Source organism: Triturus cristatus, chromosome 3_1 (assembly GCF_964204655.1).
Source record: "Triturus cristatus chromosome 3_1, aTriCri1.1, whole genome shotgun sequence".
Classification (NCBI taxonomy): Eukaryota; Metazoa; Chordata; class Amphibia; order Caudata; family Salamandridae; genus Triturus; species Triturus cristatus.
In genome coordinates, this window is record NC_140583.1 from 873,196,106 (window position 1) to 873,218,060 (window position 21,955).

The following is a 21,955-nucleotide window of genomic DNA, read 5'->3' on the forward strand; positions in this document are numbered from 1 at the left end:
CGGAAAGACAGGTGGGAAACCTTTGAACAGCCCAGAAGGTATGCCCACCTCTGCCAACTCCACCCCTCAGGTGGGGGAGGCGAGGTGACCCACACGCAGCACCACCACCCCTAGCTCATACACCTTCCACCTTAAAAAGACACAAAGAAAAAAACAAAATGCCACTCTTCACAACTTTGCATCTCCATGCCTTTGCACAACAATGCTTCTCTACAAAAATAACACTGCTCACCAACTCACTCTCAACCACCATCGCCGCCACGTACACAAGCTGACCCATCAAACTGCCTCCTAAGCCTGCTGGAGGAGGAATAGTATATAGAAAAGCAACACTATTGCTATCTTCATACAGCTAATTCCACCACTAATGACACACCTGCTACAAGTTCAATTAATACTGCTCACTATTCTACAAAACAAAGTCACACTGTCACCAAAACACAATCTCTTAACTGCCTACTAATAAATGCTTGATCACTCTCTAAAAGCAAGCATCACATCTATGACCTACTCACTGACACACAACCTGAGTTACGCTTCATAACTGAATCATGGTTGGGAGATGACATGGCTCCAGTTTTGCATGAAGCTATTTCCCAAGGCTATCAAACTATCACACAGACTCATATAGGTAAAAGAGGAGGTGCCTAGCTGTTATATTCAAGCAAACAATAAATCTCACTAAAGCTGATGACGTCTCCAAACAAGGCTTGAGCCCCTCTTCACCAGATGCAACCTTACACCTTTTTCCTCCTGTAACATCCTACTCCTTTACAGACTTCCATCTAGCAATGCAACTTTCTCAGACACACTTCTAAACGCAATTTCAAACCTAATAACACTACACTCCAACCTTTGCATTCTTGGTGACCTAAACATGTGGTTTGACAAACCCAATATGCCCCATCCAAAAACCATTATCACTGGCTTAAACACACTCAACCTACATCAGATCATCCACAAACCCACACACATCCCTGGACACATCTTAGATGTCATTTTGCAAATCCAAAAGTAGTTACCTTTCAAACGATTACTCCAGTCACTTGGTCAGACCACCATTTGCTATCTTTCCAATATAAAACACCACAAAGCAACACACCTAAAACTACCTCACATGCATCCACCTATCAACCATGGAGAAAACTCAATTTTGAACAATTAGAAACACAACTAACATCCAATACCTATCTAGACACAATATATTCTGTTCAAAAACGAAATGAGTGGCTACATGAAGCTTTTGATATCCTAATCAGGGACATCTTAAGGATTTCAGGGGCCCTGGGCCAAACGTATTTTGGGGACCCCTGTTCGTAACAGCTTTAAATTTATGATCCAATTTCATCTTTTTCATGCCCTCTTTGGCCAGGTCATTGACAGAGTACAGATACACTTGTCCAAATTCTAAATGTGTTTACATCTAATATTCAGAGATAGTGACGTGTGATTTTGTTATCATAATACAGCAGCACCTCACTAATATTATCGTAAATAACCTTTGTGATCCCCTGCTATTTCTCATATGTGAGGGCCTGTTTTGATCTAAAAAAATCTGTTTTTATGGATGTTGCATTGTGTTAAAAACAAACATTTCTTGCCAAATGTCTGTACTGACTTCAATACATCACTCACATTAAAAATAAAATCTGTTAAGAATTATTCAAGGTCATTAGGGCAAGAACAGTACTGGCTCTACCCGGGGCGGGGGGGGAGGGCTCTAAAGCTGGGGCCCTGGGCAAGGGCCCAATTTACCCATGCCTAAAAAAATATCTCTGATCCTAATACCGCTCAGAACAAAACAGGACAAAACAAAACAGGCACCTTGGAGAAATACAGAACTACAAGAGATAAAACAGCAATTTAGAAAGCTGCGAGGCACCTGGCTCAAAACAAACAGATATCAAGACAAACCTCAACCACAGAAATGCAGTAGATTATAACAAGTCAGCAATCAAAAAAGCTAAAAAAACAAAAGGTACTATTCAGACCAAATTCAAAATGCTGAATGTGCAAATAAAGAATTTTATAAAATTCTCACCAAATTTCATAAACCAAAATGAAATGCATAGAAGGAACTAATCCCATTACTCAAGAATTTACAAACAAACTGACAAATCATTACACAACCAAAGCAGACACGTTAGACTCCTATTTAAAACAAAGGAATATCACCACCAAGCCCTTTCCAAAAACTTCTCCAAGTAGGCTAACCTAGTATCTTGCATTTCTTCAAACAAATACCACAAAGTGAATTTATGGACCTGGTCAAAGCATGCAGGCCTGTCGGCAGCCCTTCTGACCCATGTCCACCACAAAACTTCAAGAACATTCTTTTAACTACCTTGGCTGCGACACCAGAAAGAAGAATCATCAATAATTCTTTAACTGCAGTAATATTTACAGAAGACTTACAACAGGCATACATATGGCCATTATTAAAGAAAACAAACCCTGACCCCCTTGACTCTGACAACTAAAGACCAATTACAAATGTACCTTGCCTGGGCAAACTGATAGAAAGATCAGCACTCACCCAAATGTTACAATACATTGAAGTCAACTCCATACTTTCAGACTTCCAAACAGGATTCCGTCCAGGAAGAGGCACAGAATCAGCCCTCATCACCGTCTGGGATAACCATAAGAACACAGTAGACAGGAACAGGGTTGCTGCACTACTTTTCTTGGACCTCTCAGCTGCCTTTGGCACAGTTGGCCATGACATTCTAATACAAAGACTCTACAAAGCCAGCATAGAGGAGACTGCTCTCAAATGAATTACAACCTCCCTTCAAAACAGAACAAATGACATCCATACTCTCCCTTTTCTTATCCACTTGAATGTCTGAGTTTATTAAATACAACTTAAATTTTGGTATATTACTTTCCTTATATATATATACCTTCTGTGTACTTATGTATCTATATATTTATTACTTTACTCCTACTGTAAACAAAGAAAACAAAAAACATGTTTTACCCTCCAATGCACCACCCTATATCTCACCCTATACCTCTCTCAATATATCCACTCCCTCCACTCTCTGACTCATCCCAACCTCATTCTACTACTATGATCTCCAAAATAACCCTTTCTAGACTGTTTCCTCCTCTATCCCTCCTGGCATCACCTCAAACTTCATTTTATTATTCAGATCTCCCTAACAACCCTTTCTAAACCCTTCCATCATGCATTCCTCCTTAGAGCCATCCGAGACCTAATTTTTCTCCCTTATCCTCTTCTAGAGACTCTTCATCCCTCCATCTCTCCTTTACTCATCTCATACCTCCTCCTACTACTACTACGATCACCAGATAAACACTTTCTAGACCCTTCCCTCTACTATCCCTCCATTATCCTTTTCAATCCAACTAACATATTCACATGTCCACCCCACAATCTATTCATATTTCCCTATACTAAGTCATCACTAATCCTTTTTGGGTTCCAGAGTAGCGTGCTAGTAGCTGAAAAGCATTTCGACGCCTCATATGGGGTAGTAAGAGCCACATAAATATAATTACAATTACAAAGCAGGCCATTCACGCCCAGTCAATCAGCGTCCGTTCTTGTTGGGGAGACTGAAGTAGTCTTCTTAGGGCGATTATGTGAGAGCAATGAGGGTAAATTAGGGCGTAGCACGCCCCCTGCGCCAAGTTTCCAGTTTTCTTATGTGGGTCATATCCAAGTCTGCAGTGTGTGTATACGTGAGACATCGCTGTATGTGCTCTCTGAGGATACCATCCGTTATCTTTTGAGATCCCCAGGTCATATCAGATGTCATCTATATTCAAGAGCAGTATTTGTGTCACTTTAAAGAAGCTGTGCAGTGGTACTTGAGGGAAGTAAGTTTTCAGTCCATGATTCTGAAAGTTTAAAGTCTTTGTTTTTTAAAAATCAAAAATGAGAACGTGAAAAGAACACTTAGAAGTCGACGTACATTATCTAATTTAATAACATACAATATTCTCTGTAAAAGGTGAGGCCACTGGGTGTTGGAAATAACTCCATTATGAATCGATCAAAGAAAATAGAACTAAGCTTGGCCGGTACAGTGTAAAGTGATAGCTGTTGCAATTAAGTTCCTTAGTGTTCTGCGCCTTTTGGCAAATTATTTTTATAAAAAATGCAATGCTTAGATGAGAACAAGAGATGGCTGTCAGTTATAAGAGACCTTTCTGTCTTACAGGCTTTGGCGATGGCAAGAGCTCCCACTGAACACATCTACGTTTTTTCAGTAGTCCTTTGAATGGTTAAATCAGCCCACACTTGAAGGGATTTCTCGACAAACAGTGCGGGAGTCTGCGCATGAGGAAGCACGCAAACCGTGTCAGCTGACAGGCACACCCGCAGTGTAAGTATAGTGTAATTAACAGCGACGCTGTTCTCGCTGGCATTTGCTGTTACATGTCTGTCAGGAGGCGGCTGAGAGCCAGACTGGTAGCAGCAACCGGCCCTGGTAGATTGCTGCTCGACTGGCCCTGGGAGCAGGTACAGGGGAGAGGGGAAGGTGCTAGTAAAAAGCACTGCTCCCGCTTTTGTTACAGGGGCCCGATATCTGCTGCAAAACCGGCCCCCAGTGACAAAACCGGCCGGCACGGCCACAAAACCCACCCCCACCCCTCCGGCCCACCGGGGAAACGCCCGGTGCCCGCTACGGCCAGTCCAGCCCTGCTGAGAGGCCGCAGTTAAGAGGCGCTCAGTTCCTCAGGCAGAAGGTGCCCCAGCCGTGAAGACAGAGAGGCCCGCCTCCAGCTGGTGGAAGATGGGCACGGCAGGGACATGCTATGCACTTTCCTTGGCTGAGCAGCCCAACTCACCAACCTAATTCAGTCCCAGTTCTAAACTCTGCTAGGCTGCAATTCTTATTGATGGGCACCACTGACGTAATGGCAGGAAGTTGGTTTCACCTATTCTGACTTACCTATACTAGCCAAGCATATGAAATCAGTTACTGTCTGGCAGTGGGTCTGGTACCACCCCTTGCTGACCTGAATATGACTCTGAACAGTTAAAGTGAACCAGGACTGGTTGTAGTGCCAGCCTCCTTGGCAGGGCTTAGCACTGCAACAGCATTCATGATTGTGTTCTTCAGCATTAGGTTGAAAGCTGTTTTTAAATCAAACTCACTTACCTTCCCCTGATTCCATTTCTGAAATGTGTACAGTACTGAATGTGCCTCTCCTTTGAAAAACAAGACAGGCACTTCAAAAAATTGGAGGATTAATATTTTGGGAACCATTAAAGTGTTGTATGAGGTTGGGAACGCCAACTCACTTTCTTTTGGGGGAATCTGTTTTATTGAGCATTTTCTTATAATGACACAACAAAAATTAGAACACAACATACACCCTTCAGCTCACAAATTGAACCTTTTTTTTTACAAGATCACCGGGGGAGATAGGGTGGTTCGGCATTTAGAGCCTCATGCCGATGTGGGGCCCAGCATATCGGTCCAGCCACCGGATTACAATTCTGGTGTTCCATGGGATTTGGCCTGAGGGAAAGACCGCTGCCTCCGACAGGCTCAAGGAGCTAGTCTAGGCAGTGGTCAGAGCCTAATGCCTACAATGGGGGCAGTGCCTGCGGAGGCACCGCTGTAGGGATTAGGTTGTCCCTTTCCCTCAGCCTTTACATGGCATTCCCACGATCATGTAAAGGCAGACGGAAAGGGACTTTGGCGGCCCCAAACAGGGCCCCGTGGGCCACTAGAATGTGGCCAGGCGGGCACATGTGGTGCCCCCCCAAACATCCATGCACCGTGTGCCAAGTGCCACATGCTGTCTAGCATACGGTGCACGGATGTTTAAAAACATGCGTTTTCCAATTGCAGTATGGGCTGAACCCCTTTTCCGGGCCGCAGCACCAGCTGCAATTGGAAAAGGCATGTTTCTGACCACCTTCATGGCAGTCGGATTGTAATATGGCAGGTGGAGCCGTCGACTACATGTCAGGGCCGGTTGTAGTTTGATGCGACCGGTGCCACTGCACTGGGTGCTGACTTCAGGGGGCACCAAGTTTGCAAGTTTGTTTTGGTTTCAAAAGCCCCTGCTGCCGTATTCCTTGCCTCCAGCAATTTCCAGACAACAATAACTTGTCCAGTTGAGGTTTTGACTGGTCATAAAATAGCACAGAGTGTTAATACGCCTGCTGCAATGAACGTGTACCATGCAGATCACAAAGTGCATATAATGTAAATAGGTCAGTGGGTTACTTCTTTTCTAAGAGACATTCTTTTGTTACTTGTAGTTTATACGTAAAAATCATAATACAGAACAGTGACTTATTAACTGTCATCAAAGAACTGCATGCACACTGCAAAGTATAGATTAGAGCATAGAAATAGATTCTTATTATTAAAGAGAATCCCTTATCATGGAGTTCCATTTTCAATTGAGTTTGTGCTTCTCCAGACCAAGCACCCTTAAACTATACTGCCTCCCAGTATGGATGACATGTCACTTCTACACCTTGTCGTCCTCTGTCTTATGTGACATTTTCTGTACACTGATTTACACACATATAATTGATTGCCTTTGTGTAATGTGTGTGCGATGCAAAGTGCTATGACACCCTACACGGGTACGAATGACACTATACAACTAATTAAATGCATCTGAAATAGACTGGTTGTGGAAACTTGAGGGGCACTGTTAAAAGGTAGTGTTGAGGTAATCTGTGGTGGAGGTGGTCGCCACCATGGATGGGCGGGTGCCTACAAACATTGTCGCACCGGGCACCACCAGTGCTAAAGCCGGCCCTTCTACATGTCGGGCAGTTTCCATCCCGCAATGATGGCGGCCGGACGCTTGTCTGACTGCCATCATAAAGGGGGGCTACGTTTGGATTCCAATTCCCTTCCTTGTGTCCTTTCGGCGTTTCCTTCCACAGGGTGCCCACTGATACATTGCCCCATCGTGGTAACTCTCCTGCCCTCAGTGCAGGCACACTGGCCCAAGTGTCTGTGTATCAGCAATCTTCCACACCTTGCCAGTGTCCCCATATCTTGGTGAATTTATGTGGGGATCCCCTTGCTTTGTATATGAGTTCTTTAGCCTGTTAAAACAGTCCATATTAGTAGCCCACAGTCTTAGCATTGGGATGTTTGCCCTCCCCCAGCAACATACTACATCACCCTGGCTACCATCAGACTTGTATTACGCAGGAGGAGTGGTTATCAGTTTAGGGTTATTTCTCCCCATACACCTAGCATTCCAGCTGGGTGGGGTAAGTGTTATCGAATCACCTACAGCCAGTGAGAGTTTGCGCTGTATACCCATCAAAACTGATAGATCCTCATACATACATATGCAGTAGTGTGCCCAGTTGTCCACACCCACTCAGACATTTATCAGTGAAAGTCCTGCCCATGGGGAATAGCCAGGTCCTAGTGAAGTAGGCTCTACGGAGCAGTTTGAGCTGTATCAGCCGAAATCTGGCTCAGATTGTGACCTCACTGAAATATCTGCAGGCCACCCCTCCTTCTTTGTCCCCAATCGTATTCCCATTTCTCTCTCAAATCACTTAAAGGTGCCTGACTGTTATTAAGTAGTGTGATGTAAATGTGACAAATAGCTTGTTTATTCAGGGGGGACACCCAAGACCTTAAACTCCAGAGGGTTAACTTCTGCTCTCTCCATCAATAACAGGGCCCTGCGCAAGTGTCCCATGTCCCTTTTGAGAATTCTGACAGTATCCGTCCAAGGTTGCAGCTGTAGAACAGTTTTGGATCCGAGGTCACATTGATTTCCAAGTACGTAAATCCCCTCTCCTCGCAGTTCACGGACATGTCTATATCAGTGTTCCAATCTCTACCCCGCTGAGTCACTGGTAACAAGGAAGTAGTGTATTTTGGAAGGGGATGCGTTTGATGGGTTGAAGTAGTGGCAGGTCCCCGGGTGGGTGGCCCACCATAGATTTACCAGCCCCAGTTCCTCAGTGAAGGTCTGCAGCCAGGTATCCTTTCATGGCCTTCCCCCACTTTTGACTAACCTATCTACCTCCCTGTTCAGGGTTAGATTGAGACCTCCAACAATCAGGAGTTCATCTGGAATTTGGGCTATCCAGTCTCCTATTTTCCCCAATTCTACTCTTTGGAGCCCCGCTGGAAGGTAACATGATGCCACAACCAGCTCCTCTCCATTCCATCTACCCCTCACTGCCTCCCTGATAGACAACTTTCTAAGAGTAAAATACCATCATTGGGTTGTGCTGTAAGGTTTGGGACGGGACAGGAGCTGGTATTACAAACCTGCCATCTTGAACAATCTCACCGTGTGAGGAAGGGGGTGGGGCCCCATGCCGGGAAATACCAACAAGGCACTTTTGAACTCCACCCCGCCCCAACCCCTCCAACCCCCCCAACAAAAAATGCTGAGGCTGCTGCCCATGTCCTGGAGTGTTTTCACGCCTCTTTCGCCTCTTAGTGGACGTCAGCAGTTCAAAGCCTTGGAAAGCGAGCTGGAAAACCACTATTTACAGTTGTTTTAAGCTCATTTTCCCCGCCACCTTGTCTTATCGGCTCCTCACCAGGAGACCGTGTGATGGGAGCCGATATCGTGTGTCACATGGTGGTACCATGTGAGTTGGCAGGTATAGTATTATATTATAAATTTTTAAAAGCCTTGATATTAATTGTCACGTGAGAGTGGCCCCTTTTTAGGTCTCGCTGAGTCAGCGTGCATGCGCTGCTCGGAGAGACTTTAGTAGGTGAGTTTTCAAAGAGCTGCTGGCTGGCGACAAGCTTGCGTTCACGCGAGCGTGCACGCGCGAACCGCCAGCCTTCAGCTCCATCTGTCTTTCCTCTTGCTTGCACCCTGCCTCCGCCCCTCCCACCGCTGCTGCACGCGCATCCCTAGCGTGCTTTAGCGCGTCATCGCGATCACTTTCGCTTTCAGAGTGATCGCAATGACTTTCGCTTTTACGGCAGCGCGGCGTTACTTTTATTGCCGCGCGGCCAATGCTTGTCAATTCTACAGGAGCATGGACAAAGTACTAATAAATACTGGCACTGTGCTTCTGAGAACTTTTATTTGCCAACACTTTTTTCATTTCGGATGGGCAATTTCTTTTTGCATCTGCATTTTTTATTTTTCCATGTTTCACTTTGTTGTACGTCACTTTCGTTCAATGGCACAGATTATTAAAGCAGTCGTGTGGCTGTATGTGTTTGTTCTTCTACCTGCTCTGTGTGACTTTCTTTAGATGGCACGGACTATTGATCATGCAGTATAATTATTCTCTGATTCTGAGAACATCTATGAATGTCCCAGCACATCTGAAACAAATTAATGTAATTGTTAGAATTAAAGTGCTGATCATGTGCAAAGTGTTTATCTCTTGCCACAAAGTTCATTCCAAAACGCTGTCCAGCGCCCTCTGGATAAAACTACTCCTGTAAGGCTTTCATATGTACTCTGCCTCTGTTACAATGTAATCCATGGAAAGTGATTTAAAGAACATTCAGTTCGGAGCACTTCTACTACATATGCAATATATTTACTTTTGTAAAGAGGATCTACTCATAGCAAAACAAGGTGCACCGTGCACTTTAATATAACAAATCCCCCTTGCATGGTGCACTTAGCTAAGAGATTAAAAAAAAGACTTACAAAAGCCCTTTCATATGAACTCTGCCTGTTACAAAATGTGTGTTTAAAGCATACACTAGTCTGAAACCGGACTCCCATAGGCTTTTCACACAAGCAGTCCAGAAACTTGCTTCAATTAACAGCCTGTGTTACAATGTAGTCGGTGTGACTGCATCTGCTAACTCTATTTTGGCAAACACTTTTTTGTTTCGGATGGGCAACTTTTTTGCATCTGCATTTCTTATGTTTCCACTTTTCACTTTGCTGTACATCACTTTCTTTCAATTTATTGATTATAATTATTTCAACAGATTATTAAAAAGGAGTCCATGGGGGTGGGGGGGCGTGGCTTGCAGCCGATCAAGATGGCCACGATCTAGAGGAGCTCCGAGAGAGGCTATGGTTCCCCGATCAATCCGACATAAATCCGGGCAATAATCCTGCCTCAACAGACATTCCATGAAAGCCGAAGGTGAGAGGCATCGATCGCGCTACTTATTGGTCGGAAAGAGTTTCGCACAAGCTGGAGGGTGCGTGCCAAAGGAAGCGGCCTGGACGCGCGGATGTAAGCTGGAGCAACTGGGCAGCGCAGAGTAAAGTGGGAGCTTTGGCGGACGGCGGCTACCGGGAGCTGTACCCGCCCGTAAATAACGAGCGCGTCAGGTGATTCCTTCTCCCTCCCCCACACTCGCAGGGCGCCTACGGGGCTGATTCGGGCCCTGTGTCAAAACGTGGTGCACAAAGGCAGACCATAACGGAGGGGGCGCCCTGCTCATGCGACCGCGAGCGGAGGCGGAGATATCGAGGTGCGCACACTGGGGAAAGCACGACCTGAGCCGGTGAGTGCAGATTGGAGAGCACTGGTGCGGAGAGGGGCCTGGACGCCCGGGGAAGGATGGGACCTCAATTGCCACGCGTGCCTGTGTGCAGTCGCACAGAGAACTAGAGAGGCTTGTTGTTGCAGGCCTGGCATAGGTGACAGATTGCAGCATCCCTGCTGTGTTAAGTGACCTGGAGCACAGAGCAGCGCTCGAAACGGCCCTTGCTGAATCGGGGGGGGGGGGTGCACAAATTGAATACAAACTTTTCCCTTGTGCCCCGGGTGACACCATTGGTGGCATCTGCAGCAACACTGCGTATAAGGCTGGCATAGCCTGGGACAGTGGTTGCGACTGAGCACAGGCACAATACCTGATGACCTAGAGAGGCTGAGAGAGGTCGTACAGAGTGATCGAGTGTCGCTGGTGCTTCGGTGCACATTTACTGGCGGCGCTTCAACGGTCCAAAGCCCCACCAAATTCCAGCTACCAGTGTGGCGGAAAAACCGACAGGCCGCACTCGGAGTGTGCACCCGCGGCAGGCGGCGGCGATTACCGACCGGCGCAATACAGCATTGGGTGAAAATGGGGTGCAGGGGCCCACGCACGAACTCACAGGGCAAACTGGATAAATATGCCTACCACAAGGACCTTCCCGCTCTCTCTGAGCGCAAAGACATATCTGACAGACTCAGGTCTGGAGGGAGCGACGAAAGTGACGCTGGAAGATATCATGGCGGCTCTCGGTAAAGTACAATCAACAGTGGGGTCCATCTCCACCGATGTCTCCTTCCTGAGGGCAGACTTTCAGAAGATGACGGCCAGGGTCACGGAGGTTGAGCAAGTGACAAAATCCTTGTCAAAGGACACCACTGTGCTGCTTCAAAGGGTCGGTCATTTGGAAGCAGGAAATAGACTTATGGCAGAGAAGCTGGACGACCAGGAGGGGCGCTCTCGGCGCAACAACGTCCGAATCACGGGTATTCCCGGAAGTGAAGGGAGTCCAGCCATGGATCTGTACGTTGAGGATCTCATAAAACACACACTTCAACCCAGAGGACTTTCGAACTTTTTCTCTGTGGAGAGGGCACACAGAGTGCCGGGGGGTAGGCCCAAACCCGGGGCTCCCCCTAGACCAGTCTTGGCCCATATTTTCAATTTCCGGGACAGGGATGCTATACTACAAACGGAGAGGGTGGCTCCACCGCTGCGCATCCAAAACTCAGTGGTGTCCTTCTTCCCGGATTACACGGCGGCAGTAACTAAGCGTCGCAGGAGCTTTTTTGAGATAAAGAAAGAACTCAGACGCGGGGAACTACCATACTCCATGCTGTTTCCGGCGAAGCTACGTGTAGTGGCGGATGGCAAAACCTGGTTTTTTGAGGGCCCGGAGGAGGCCCATGACTGGCTCGAGGGATGGCGGCGAGTGGAAGGATCCAGACGAACGGAGAGACGACAGCAGCAACACATAGAAGATGATGACTCCAGGGACCAGTAAATGGGAGCGTGAGGATGAGCGTACAAAACAGATTGCGACCGAGGATTGAAGCACGGAGACGTTACGTACTTGGGTCACGCCAGTGTAGAGAGAGATTATACGGCTTAACCATATATGAGGAGGGCAGCTGCTAAATGTCCAAGATACGAACAACATGGTCCTCCCACTCGAAGGTGGTAGGCAAAAGGACCACAGTAACAGGACTGAAGGATGGCCTATAGCGCGCTCTTGTTGATAACCTGTCTTTGAGGAGGGGATGGATGGCGGCACTCCACGGACTTCTCCCCCCCACACGCAAGTACTGTTACTGGGAATAAAGCACTCTGCTAAGTTGGGGTGGCGGATAGTTGGGGGTCCGTCTGGCAGGGAAGCAGGGAGGGGGGTGCTAGAGGGGGGGGTTGTTTTTCATTTTGGGTTTGTTATGGTTTTTATTACTTTTTGTGGGCTAGCCAAATTGTGAAGAATATGCGAGTGTAGGTACATTGGATGCGGTCTTTCCTAAAACGAATAGTGGGTATGCTGTGCACCCTACAAGAGAGACGCCTGAATACTGTCTGCATTCATGCACGCCCACCTCGATACCATGACGACCATGCGTTCATCAACAGAAGTTTGGCTTGGGCGAGCTGGGAGGTAGGGAGGTGGGTGGGAGAAAGGGAAACATTGAGTTGGTATTTTCTGTTATTGGTTCTGATTCCTATACGGGCGAACATGGCACACTTCCAGTCTGTGATTAGAAAAAGTTTCTGGGTGCACTATGTAAATGATCCTGAGAGAAGGCAGATTGTGCGTGATGGAAAGGGATGACGCAGGCACGAATTGAGTCTAATTCACAATTACCTCCGGTGTCTCCGATTAACCCCTTAACGCTGCTTACATGGAATGCACATGGGCTGGGGGATAAAATAAAGAGAGGTCTGATCCTACAGTATTTAAAGAGATGCGCGCCGGCGGTGGCCCTGCTGCAAGAAACACACTTGGTGGGCTTGGCCTGCAGGGCTATGGATCGATGGGGGTTCTGAATGGTGGTGCACTCCGAGTTCTCTTCTGGTTCAAGAGGTGTGGGTATTTTAGTGCGTACAAAACAGATTGCGACCGAGGATTGAAGCACGGAGACGTTACGTACTTGGGTCACGCCAGTGTAGAGAGAGATTATACGGCTTAACCATATATGAGGAGGGCAGCTGCTACATGTCCAAGATACGAACAACATGGTCCTCCCACTCGAAGGTGGTAGGCAAAAGGACGACAGTAACAGGACTGAAGGATGGCCTATAGCGCGCTCTTGTTGATAACCTGTCTTTGAGGAGGGGATGGATGGCGGCACTCCACGGACTTCTCCCCCCCACACGCAAGTACTGTTACTGGGAATAAAGCACTCTGCTAAGTTGGGGTGGCGGATAGTTGGGGGTCCGTCTGGCAGGGAAGCAGGGAGGGGGGTGCTAGAGGGGGGGGTTGTTTTTCATTTTGGGTTTGTTATGGTTTTTATTACTTTTTGTGGGCTAGCCAAATTGTGAAGAATATGCGAGTGTAGGTACATTGGATGCGGTCTTTCCTAAAACGAATAGTGGGTATGCTGTGCACCCTACAAGAGAGACGCCTGAATACTGTCTGCATTCATGCACGCCCACCTCGATACCATGACGACCATGCGTTCATCAACAGAAGTTTGGCTTGGGCGAGCTGGGAGGTAGGGAGGTGGGTGGGAGAAAGGGAAACATTGAGTTGGTATTTTCTGTTATTGGTTCTGATTCCTATACGGGCGAACATGGCACACTTCCAGTCTGTGATTAGAAAAAGTTTCTGGGTGCACTATGTAAATGATCCTGAGAGAAGGCAGATTGTGCGTGATGGAAAGGGATGACGCAGGCACGAATTGAGTCTAATTCACAATTACCTTCGGTGTCTCCGATTAACCCCTTAACGCTGCTTACATGGAATGCACATGGGCTGGGGGATAAAATAAAGAGAGGTCTGATCCTACAGTATTTAAAGAGATGCGCGCCGGCGGTGGCCCTGCTGCAAGAAACACACTTGGTGGGCTTGGCCTGCAGGGCTATGGATCGATGGGGGTTCTGAATGGTGGTGCACTCCGAGTTCTCTTCTGGTTCAAGAGGTGTGGGTATTTTAGTGCGTACAAAACAGATTGCGACCGAGGATTGAAGCACGGAGACGTTACGTACTTGGGTCACGCCAGTGTAGAGAGAGATTATACGGCTTAACCATATATGAGGAGGGCAGCTGCTACATGTCCAAGATACGAACAACATGGTCCTCCCACTCGAAGGTGGTAGGCAAAAGGACCACAGTAACAGGACTGAAGGATGGCCTATAGCGCGCTCTTGTTGATAACCTGTCTTTGAGGAGGGGATGGATGGCGGCACTCCACGGACTTCTCCCCCCCACACGCAAGTACTGTTACTGGGAATAAAGCACTCTGCTAAGTTGGGGTGGCGGATAGTTGGGGGTCCGTCTGGCAGGGAAGCAGGGAGGGGGGTGCTAGAGGGGGGGTTGTTTTTCATTTTGGGTTTGTTATGGTTTTTATTACTTTTTGTGGGCTAGCCAAATTGTGAAGAATATGCGAGTGTAGGTACATTGGATGCGGTCTTTCCTAAAACGAATAGTGGGTATGCTGTGCACCCTACAAGAGAGACGCCTGAATACTGTCTGCATTCGTGCACGCCCACCTCGATACCATGACGACCATGCGTTCATCAACAGAAGTTTGGCTTGGGCGAGCTGGGAGGTAGGGAGGTGGGTGGGAGAAAGGGAAACATTGAGTTGGTATTTTCTGTTATTGGTTCTGATTCCTATACGGGCGAACATGGCACACTTCCAGTCTGTGATTAGAAAAAGTTTCTGGGTGCACTATGTAAATGATCCTGAGAAAAGGCAGATTGTGCGTGATGGAAAGGGATGACGCAGGCACGAATTGAGTCTAATTCACAATTACCTCCGGTGTCTCCGATTAACCCCTTAACGCTGCTTACATGGAATGCACATGGGCTGGGGGATAAAATAAAGAGAGGTCTGATCCTACAGTATTTAAAGAGATGCGCGCCGGCGGTGGCCCTGCTGCAAGAAACACACTTGGTGGGCTCGGCCTGCAGGGCTATGGATCGATGGGGGTTCTGAATGGTGGTGCACTCCGAGTTCTCTTCTGGTTCAAGAGGTGTGGGTATTTTAGTGCGTAAACAGTTTCCACTAATAATACAGCATACTCAAAAGGATGACCAGGGTCGATTTGCGGCAATTACCTGTCAATGGGAAGGGAAACTGTTTAATATCGTGTCAGTATACATCCCCCCGGCCCTTCACTCAATAGCTCTCCCAGCGCTTAGCGCATTTTTATTAGGTCTTCCAGCAGGTATGATACTGATTGGTGGGGACTTCAATGCTGTCATTGATGGAACCAGAGATAGGCATCCCCCCAGGCAGAACACAGCAGGCACTGCGCGTATGGAGGGCTTTTTGGATGCCCTCGGGCTTACAGATGCGTGGAGATACAGACATCCAGAAGCGCGGCAATACACTTTTCAGTCGGGGGTACATAATAGCCTCTCACGCATCGATTACTTTTTTACAGCCGCAGACCATCTCACGAATGTGGTGGACGTTGAGATCAGCCCTAGGGGTATTTCAGACCACTCACCATTAATGCTAACATGCACAAACCATCACAAAGCACGGAAGCGTGTCTATCCCGTGTATCTGGGATATTTACAAATCCCTAAGATTTCAAAAGACATAGTCACGGTGACACAACATTACTTCCAGGAGAACGCTTCCTCAGTCCAGTCCCCAAGTATTCTTTGGGAAGCATAATAAAACGGTGATCCGTGGGCAGGCCATTTCTTCTGTTGAAGGTCACAAGAGGGCAAAACAAGCTGAACTAGATACCATAGAGTCTGAACTGAGTAATGCTACAGATCAACACGCACAGAATCCGTCATCAGAGACATCCCGAACCTTGCGCGCTAAACAATGTGAATTCAGGGAATACCAGCTGGAGGCGACTAGGGCCCGGCTCCAAGCCACGCGGCACACGATATATGAGATAGGTGATAAGGCTAGTAAACTTTTAGCCTGGCTCGATAAAAAGGAGCGAGCGCAAAGATCGATAGCGCAGTTACGGACACCAGATGGCTCATTGGTGGCTGCGCCGGAAGAAATAGTGAATACATTAGCCGGGTATTTCAAACAGGTATACGAGTCACAGACGACTATAGAAACGATAGAGGCTCAAACGTATATTAGGGATATTAATTTGCCTAAATTATCCCCAGAAGAAGCCCTCACCCTGGAAGCCGACCTAACGGTCGAAGAACTACAAGTGGCTATCGGCTCCCTACAGTCGGGGAAAGCGGTGGGACCTAATAGTTTGCCCATTGAATTGTATAAAAAGACGGCCGCTATGACTGCCCCTTATCTTTTTAAATATGTATCTTGGGAGCCTCGAGGCAGGGGAGCTCCCACAAGATCAACGCATGGCTACCATTGTGACGATCCCGAAACCCGGTAAACCCACTGAAGAATGCGCCTCGTACCGTCCGATTTCGTTGCTTAATGCTGAAGCCAAAATATTAGCCAAACTGTTGGCGACACGGTTGACCCCACATCTTACGACCCTAATTCACCCGGATCAATCTGGGTTTATGCCAAATAGCACGGCTCTCAACCTGCGGCGGCTGCAGGGAGTAATGGTTTGCATGTCCCAGATTCAGGAACCGGCGGTTATCCTTTCCCTTGATGCGCGGATGGCATTTGACATGGTGGAGTGGCCATATCTTTTTGCAGTCCTTAGACACTTAGGCTTTGGCCCGAAATTCTGTGCGTGGATACAACTGCTCAACACTAAACCGTTAGCACATGTAGTGGCCAATGGTCATATAACTAGAGACTTCCCACTGGTGCGAGGAACGCGCCAGGGGTGTCCACTGTCCCCGTTGCTCTTCGCACTCGTGTTGGAACCACTGGCGGCATGGATCAGGTGGGAGCCGATGATTCGTGGACTCAAATGGACGCCAAACTGGGAAAACCGCATTTCCCTCTATGCGGATGATGTGCTGCTGTATCTGACATCCCCTGGACGCTCCATCTTTGTGCTTTTAAATATTTGTGAGATTTTCGGTCGGTTATCCGGATATACCATCACTATTACCTACACGTGTACTCATCCACGCACTTATACTGTATGAAGAATGGAACTGTCTGCATAAAGTTTTGTTGTTATATAAACATCTGTAGTCAATATGGTTTATGCGTTTGGTACTTTGGCACGATCCTGTCTAACGTGTAACTGTCGGACTGCTGCCCAAATGGTACCATTAAAAGTCAATAAAATATGTTTTAAAAAAAAATCAATTGCTGTTCCTCCTAAAGTACTTTTGGATGTACGCTGCCTCTGATACAATGTAATCCATGGAAAGCCTTTAAAGCAGCCTCCAGGTGACAGCAATACTACTGCGTACACAATATCTTTTCTAAACCAACGAGGGTCCGGTCAAGTGGCTACTAGGTGTACTTTAATTTTTAAAAAAAATCTCCCTTGCAGGCCGCACTTTACAAGAGAATTAAAAAATATGAATCACAAAAGTGCTGTTACATGTTCTACTACTGCGTACGCAATATATTTACTTTTGTAAAGAGGCTCCACTCACACGGGATACTAAGTTCATGTGCAGTAACAAATTGATTATTCGAAAAAATAAATATGTGCACATTTTGTATGCACAATAAACAAATATCACTAGTACAAAATTGAATAAAAGCATTTGATACAAAAGCACATGTAAAACAGATTTACACAGAACACAAAAACAATTACAACGCTTACAACACACACACATTCAAACACATTCCACTGCATTACAATGATACCATCCATCACATATTAAAGGCGTGACCTGTTGGCTTTGCCAATGCTTGCATTGGCATAGCAAATAGGTCTCGTCATTGGGACCTTATAAGTGTTTTAGCCATGTAACAGTTGATGTTGTTGCACCAAGGATATTGTGCAGCATAACTAAATACTTATAAGGTCCCAAAAGCGAGACCTATTGGCTATGCCAATGCTTGATTTGCTATACAAGTAACTGGAGAATAGTTCAGACAGCTCTAAAATACACCGAAGTAATTTTATCTTGTGTTTGCTGTTTTAGATATGTTTTGAAGGCGAAATATACTTACTTTTGCTGAATTTACCAATAGTTTTCCAGCCTTGAAATGAAGATACCTGCCATCTCAGCAAAGTACTGGCCCGGTGGCAATCCTATGTACATTATATCAACTTTAGACATACCTTTGCGTAGATGTGCTAGCTTTTTTATCACCTACCATTTCTGTGAAAAAGATCTAGTAGAAACACTGCCTTTCAGATATTGTTGATGCCATTTTCCAGCATGCTTGTCAGCTGCCCTTCGTTTAGCTACAAGCTGTTTTTGTAAAACAATAACTTTAAGGCAGTCAGTGATCTTGATTAAATATTGACTGCATCACATAACAGTTCTTAGAAGCATTTGTAATTAGCAACAAGAGACTTCATGAATTGTTCTCCAAATTACTTTTAGTGTCCTTATGTGACATTGCTTTTTATTATAATATTTCGGAGAAAAAAAATTTTTTGCTGCCTTCTGCCACTTTTACATTTACTGCAGTTAGCACTTATAAGTGCCCTAGAATCACCTGCAAATGATTTGGTCAGGGTCAATGTATACTGACTGTCATGTAACTTCACAGTCTGCAACTTTCTTCCAGTTTCTTTACTGCTCTGCCTAACATGTCGTTTATAGGATTTGACATTAATAAATGTTTTGAGCCTCTTTACCCCCAAGGGATTGATTATAAGAAAGACGGTGTAATATGCTATATATCGGTGTTTGTCCACTGTGGCCACCATAAACAAGCGCTCCCATCCCAGTTCCAGGTTGACAACAGAATTCTGAGTAGACCTCGTTTCAAAGTGGGATTTTCTAAAATAACTGCCTAGACTATAGGAGATCTGCAAACAGGGAATTGGTTGTTGAAAGTGATTTTAATTTGCGAACGGACAGTGAGCTTGGGAAATCCTCTAAGTGAAGAGAAGCAAAAGATTATTCAAATATAGCTCCTGCGTAGTTAAATGTTGAAACTCTGTGAATTCCCAAGCCACTTTTAGTAAGTATGCCACCGAGGTGTGATGTATGGTACATTTCTAGTGTGCGTTTAAATGTCCCTTTGCCGCCACCAATGTAACCAAAATATCCTCAGATGTTCTGCCACCTATCTTGTAGCTTTAAAATTCTACCCACTTTAACTAGTACTACATCAATGTGCTTTTAAATGCAGAACTTGCCTCAATTTGTCTTAAGATGTCCTTGATGAAGACCACCAAACTGTATTTATCTAGCCCAGTATACTATAATTTGTTTCACCTATTTTGTTTTAAATGTCAGTGGAGAACCCTCAATGCCCACTAGAAATGTGCCTATTATTTTTATCCTATTTTGACTTGTAGTGCAGACCTGATGTAGACCATTTCCTTAAAGCTCCCTAAATGATCTTTGAAGGAGACATCAAACCTTTTTAAGTAAAAGTCTAACCCAGTAATGACCAGTGTTTCTGATCCAGTGAACTTTCAATTATATCGTTTACCATAGTTTTAAACTGTGGTGTTATCTCAACATACTTTAGAAAGTCCATGACAATTCCTTGTGGTAAAATGTCCATAATACCATGCAGAATTATCTTTGAAAAATATCCAAAGTTAGCCAATAGTACTTGCCCATTGTTTTGTAAAATTCTCCAGATTCCAGAAAAGGCCTAGGTGAGCACCGCCAAGTCCCATCATAAAGTAGCTTGTCAGCCCAAATGACTTTTGGCCAGAGACCATCCCTTTGAGATTCTGGACTATACATTTGATTCCAAAGTGTAGACTGCTGGTATAATAAAGCCTATCATGAACCAGAGATCCAACCAGAACAAGTCTGAGGACTACAGAAGGACAATGATAATTTTTAATAAATATAAAATAATGCTTGATTTAAATGTGTTTTCCTTGGTATAAATAAGCTTCAAATGACATGACAAGGTCAAAGTCCGCGTGCATTGGTATTCGTTTTACAGTGACAGAGAAAATGGTACTTTTAAATTGAAATGAAGGAGTTACCTACGTCCATGTTTCTGATGTGTGTGAATTAATGGAAAACAAAAACTGAAAAACCACTTTGGAAGAAATCAAATCATAAAAAAACTATTTTGAGGAAAAATAATCAAAATGTGAAGGAAATATTTTAAAGAAAAGGTAATTTTAAGGAAAAATCCAAAATTACATTAAAGTTGGGTGGCGTTTAGGTCTACTGTGGGGTTTTTGGGTTTACGGGTGGGTAATGTTTAGGGCAATGAGGGATTTTTAGAGCTCCTGAATAATTGGAGTTCAGGTATAGAAAGGGGTTTTTAGGGTTCAGAGATGGGTGGAGTGTAGGGGTGATGATGGGTTTTTAGGGCTCACAGATGAGTGGTGTTTAGGTGTGTGAGGTGTTTTCGGGTTTCAGGTATGGGTGGATTGTAAGGGTCATGAGGGGTTTTATGGTTCATAGATGGGCGGAGTTTATGACTGGTGAGGGTTTTTAAAGTTCAATTATGGGTAGTTATTGGGGTAGTGAAGAGTTTTTAGAGTTCAGGATGGGGTGGAGTTTAGGGTGGTGACATGATTTTAGGATTCAGAGATGGGTGAAGTTTAGATGTAGAAAGGGGTTTAAGGGCTTAGGAATGGGTAGTTTGGGGCAATGTAGAGATCTTATGGGTCATGGAGGGCTAGTGTTTAAGGGAGGTGAGGGTTTTTTACGGTTTAGGGATGGGTGAAGTTTGGTTGTGCTGAGATGTTTTAACAGGTAAGGGATGGGTGGGGTTTAGGCGTAGAAAGGGATTATTAGAGTTAGGGAATGGTTAGAGTTAGGGGTAGTGAGTGATTTTATGGTTCAGGGATGATGGATTTTTGGGGTAGAAAGGGATTTTAGGCTTCAGGGATGAGTGAAGTTTAGGTATGGTGAGGAGCTGGTGAGTGTTAGGGGCAGAGACTGATGGTGTTTTGGGGTTGTGAGGGCTCAGCGATGGACGGTGTTTATGGGTGGTGAGTACTCAGCGAATTAAAAGCATCCAAAGGAATTGTCGGACAATGTAAAAGATATAGGGCCATATATAGGAATCACTTTTGCGATCGCAAACACTGCGATTCGCAAAAATCTGGGTGTTTGCGATCACAAAACTGACTGCACCAATGTAGGAAAGGTGTCCGCTGCTCTACAAAGCGATTCGCTAATATAGCGATTAGCATTTTTGCGTATTGCAAAATCTGCGAATAAAATTGCGTAATCGCAGTCTGCGTGCCATTATTTGCGAGAATCGCTATCACCGACCTCGCAAATAGCGAATTCGCAAAAATATATGTAGGAAAAAATCGCAAATAGCTAATCCTCGAAATTCGCTTTTTTGCACTTCTCAATTACCACCAACTCTGAGCAGGTGGTAACCAAGTGCAACCTATTTAAACAGGCCCACAATGCCACTGGGACTTCCCACCATGGCTGGCCTCTACGTGATAGCCAGGAGGCTGCGAATCAGGGATGCCACGCAGAGAAGGAGACGCCAGGAAAGGATCTACAGAGCACGCATCACCCTCTTCCAACTGACCGAGGAGGAGATCCATGTGAACTACAGGCTGCACCCAGACAGCATCCTGGATTTAATTGAGGAGCTTACACCCATACTTAAACACCCCACATGCAGGGCACGCACCATTCCCACCCATGTTCAGGTCCTGTGCTCACTGCACCTCCTGGCATCAGGGAGTTTTCAGGGGGTCATTGCCACAGCAGGAGGTGTCTCGCAAAGTGCACTTTCGCGCTTCTTCCACGCTTTCCTGGATGCAATGGTATAGAGGCTGCATCACCACATACAATTTCCAAACACACCACAGGCACTGGATCAGACCAAGCAGGAATTCTACCAAATAGCCCAATTCCCCCATGTAATTGGCTGCGTAGATGGGACCCATGTCGCAATCTCA

General features: G+C 45.8%; 1 protein-coding gene and 1 long non-coding RNA gene across 5 annotated transcripts in view; one reads left to right on the plus strand and one right to left on the minus strand.

Annotated features, from left to right (window-relative positions):
* The window catches only part of LOC146861215 (uncharacterized), a 170,430-nt gene that overhangs the window by 145,447 nt on the left and 3,028 nt on the right, over positions 1-21,955 (plus strand). Inside the window, exon 2 of the long non-coding RNA XR_014978927.1 lies at positions 4,194-4,358. This is a non-coding gene — a long non-coding RNA (uncharacterized LOC146861215). The remainder of the gene's footprint in view (positions 1-4,193; positions 4,359-21,955) is intronic.
* KLHL23 (kelch like family member 23) overlaps positions 1-21,955 on the minus strand; it is a 141,567-nt gene that overhangs the window by 41,748 nt on the left and 77,864 nt on the right. The gene's annotated exons all lie outside the window — the stretch shown is intronic.